The sequence below is a fragment of the Silene latifolia genome, chromosome 10 (assembly GCF_048544455.1).
Source record: "Silene latifolia isolate original U9 population chromosome 10, ASM4854445v1, whole genome shotgun sequence".
Classification (NCBI taxonomy): Eukaryota; Viridiplantae; Streptophyta; class Magnoliopsida; order Caryophyllales; family Caryophyllaceae; genus Silene; species Silene latifolia.
In genome coordinates, this window is record NC_133535.1 from 69880950 (window position 1) to 69884669 (window position 3720).

At 39.8% G+C, this 3720-nt stretch overlaps 1 non-coding gene across 1 annotated transcript; it reads right to left on the reverse strand.

Annotated features, from left to right (window-relative positions):
• Positions 1–3306: 3306 nt before the first annotated feature.
• On the reverse strand, positions 3307–3413 carry LOC141610166 (small nucleolar RNA R71). The gene has a single exon (XR_012528062.1). It is a non-coding gene; the product is annotated as a small nucleolar RNA R71 (small nucleolar RNA).
• Between the last annotated feature and the right edge of the window lie 307 nt (positions 3414–3720).

Sequence of the window (3720 nt, forward strand, 5' to 3'; positions counted from 1 at the left end):
CCAAATCACCCAAATAACATGTTAATGCTATGGTGGCATCATCCTCAATTCCAAGTGGAGTATGTGAAAGTTGTGGAACTTTTGGACATGACCAAAGTGAATGTAGGGGAACGTGTGAACAAGTGAATGCTTTCAGAGCATACAAGAGTGGTACCCCTTATTCCAACTATTACAGTGAGAATACCAAATTCCATCCAAACCTTTCGTATAAAAGCCAAAATGTTCAAAACCCCCAACCAACATACACCCCACCTCCAATGATAAATCAAGCTAAAAGACCCTTTTATAACCAAAGCTAAAGTTATCAAAATCAACCTTCATACAATTAATCAAATGACCAAGGCTTTGATGTTCAAAAAGCGGTCCTCCAAATGCAAAAGAACCAACAAGAATTTTTCACCTAAATGAAAAAAGATAGCCAAGCCAAAGATATCACCATCAACAACATACTAGCCCACACCAAGATGCTGGAAACTCAAATGACTCAATTAGCATCTTCTAACTCTCAAAGACAAAAGGGGCAATTACCACCACAAGGTAATCCCCCAAGACATGAAACGGTGAATGCCATCCATTTGAGGAGTGGTACAAGATATGAAGGGCCAAAGAAGCCAATTGATGAAGATGTTGAGAATGCTAGTGACAAGCAAAGAGTTGTGGAGAACTCAAAGGAAGAAGAACCCACCACCAATGAAGTTTCAAAGAAGAAGAATGAAGAGAAAGCTAAGGAAAAAGAGCCTATTGTTATTAGACTGCCATTCCCAAGTCGTCAAGCTAAGCCTAAGTTTGATGAACAACTTGTAAAGTTCATGGAGATTGTGAAGAACTTAGAAGTCTCAATCCCATTCACGGAATTGATAAATCACGTTCCGGCCTACGCAAAATACATAAAAGATAAAATTACCAAGAAGAAATCCATCCGGAAGCTAGAAACAATTGCCTTTACCAATGTGAGTATTGCTATTCTACAAGGAAGTTCACCTCCAAAGCTCAAAGATCCGGGAAGTTTCTCTATTCCATGCACCATTGGCGACACCACAATCAACAAAGCATTATGTGACCTTAGAGCAAGGGTAAGTGTCATGCCATACTCGGTGTGCAAGAGGCTAGGAATGGGAGAACTCAAGTGCACCAATATTACTGATAAGTGCATTTTGTATAGTCTTTTTTGCTTATTTTAGCACGTATCTCTATGTACTTTCGTACTGTTTATATTGCATTTTGCCCCAAATTGGCTACTTTGGTTCATTTTGTCCGTTTTGTAGGAATGAACGTAAAAGTAGTAGAATCATACCATTTTCGTCCCTTTTTACATGCATTTTGAGGAGACGGGATTTTTCAGAGTGAGATCTTGCATTGGGATACATGAAGGAACGGTCTATGGAGCAGTCGGTCACGAGTTTGAGCTGTTTCGGAGGAAGAATACTCTATCGAGCTGTTTTATTGGTCGATCGAGTGGTTTCTATGGCTGGAAATGGTCGATCGAGTAGAATTTTACTCGATCAAAAAGTGCTGGAATTAGGATTTACTCGATCGAGCAACAATTCTACTCGATCGAGTAGATTACTTGGAGAAGTACTCGATCGAGCTGTTTCAGACTGCTCGATCGAGTGGTTTTGTCTATCATGGGCTTTAATTAGTCCGTGAACTTGTTTTTAGCTTATGGACTTAGTAATTTTTCTATTTAAACGCATAATAACTAGGTCATTGGCATTCAGTTTTTATCTTATCAATCATCTTTAACTGTAAACACTACGTTGCTTTCTCTCTTTCACTGTAACTTCTGCTTTCGAATTTTCTCGCTCGGATTTAGTTATTCTTTACGCCGGATTCTTGCGATTGTAATCCCTTACTCTCTTTTATTCTTAATCTTTCATTTATTCATCTCAATTACTCGTTTTGTTCCTTTAATTTCCTGCCCTAATATCTTTTATGCTGTTTAATTATTGTTTCATTATGTTTAATGTTGGTTTATTCTTTGTTATTAGTTTTGACAATATTAATAGCATGAGTAGCTAATTTATTTCATGTTAGGATTAGGGGATCTACGGTAGAAATGGGACGATATAGTAAATAGGTTAGATGAATTAATTGTGAGACTCTATCCCCATAGCAATATAACTGTATTTACCGACTTAGTTAAGTGCACGCTTCTGAGTCACCCTTTTAATCTGGTTAAATTTAATCCTAGATCGGAAGATTGGACTAAATAGGCCTGCTATGAACAGTAGACTACCCTGACAAGGACGGAAGTTAATTTAGTGGGAATCTAGGGTAGAAAGTGGACCGGAAGGACCTTTCCATATCCGTCTCGCAGTAATTTATCTAAGTTGTTTACAGTTGAGTCACTGGAATACCGTAGTGAACCGAAATCCTGACATGTTCCCTCTTTATTGATAGTTTATTCTCATTTTCTGTCTTTTTTTCTCTTTCCTTGCTTCTCTTTCTTTTACACCTTTAGTTTAGAAAATCAATCTACAAACCCCTAATTTTGTGACCAAATAGACGGACTCTTACAGATATCTTGCCTCCCTGAGGAGATCGACCTGACTTCCCTAGCTATATAGTTAGTTTAGTTAGTTATTTTTGATAGGTATACGACAGCCCTATTAAATTTTGGCGCCGTTGTCGGGGAGGCAATTGCCCATTCTTTTTTTGTTTCGTTTATTTTATCCGTCTCAGGGAATTTTATTCCTTGAGAGAGTTCTTATTTATTTTCTTTCAGTGTTGTGTATGCCCAGGTCAATCAGGTTGGAGTTAGTTTAAGCTGATTCTGAGCCAGAGAGACTATTCAGGCATAGACTCCGTCTGCAAAGAGAATCAAAACAGGAAGCCCTGAGTACTTTCGAACCCGAACTTCAGCATTTCCTATTTACAGAAAACCCGTCTTTTGAAGAAGACACTTTCAGTTATGTAAACCAACCATTAAAGATGTCGAACATTGCTAGTCATTTCGAACCTAAAGCATCATCTATTCCTAAAGGTTTCAATCTCCAGACTGAGGATGGGAATACTTTTGACATCCGTCCGTCCTATATCAATCTGGTGGAGAGAAATCTCTTTAGAGGTGTGGCAGGGGAAGACCCGAGGAAGCATATGGAGGTCTTTACGGACTACTGTTCTACTATCCACGCCACAAAAGGGGTAACTCAAGACAAGATTAAGGAGGTGCTATTTCCTTTTTCTTTGACTGACTCAGCTAGGGAGTGGCTGACTGATTTGGACCGCACGACCGCAGGGGTCACAGACTAGGAGACCCTTGCTCTTGCTTTTTATAAGAGATATTTCCCTCAGCAGCGCACTAATAAGCTGAGGAGAAAAATCACTAGTTTCTAGCAGGCACCTGATGAAACTTTCTATGAAGCATGGTGCCGTTTCAAGAGGTTGGTGAGGTCTCTTCCTCACCATGGTTTTGAACCGAGGTTTCTGTCCAATCAGTTCTACAATGGGTTGTATGATGATCACATAGCCATACTTGATGCATCATCCAACAGAAGATTCCAAAAGAACACTGACGATGATAAGGGATGGGCCCTTATTGAAGAGATGGCGACCCACTGTGCTGAGTATGGGAACCCGAGGGATAGTATTAGAATAGTTCATGTAGTCGATAAGCAAGTTGTGGCTCAGCTGGAAGCCATGAATTAGGTTTGATAAGTTGGAGCTACATTCTGCTGGGGAGCCTCAGACGGTCCATTTGCTTACTAGAGGAGAGGCCGT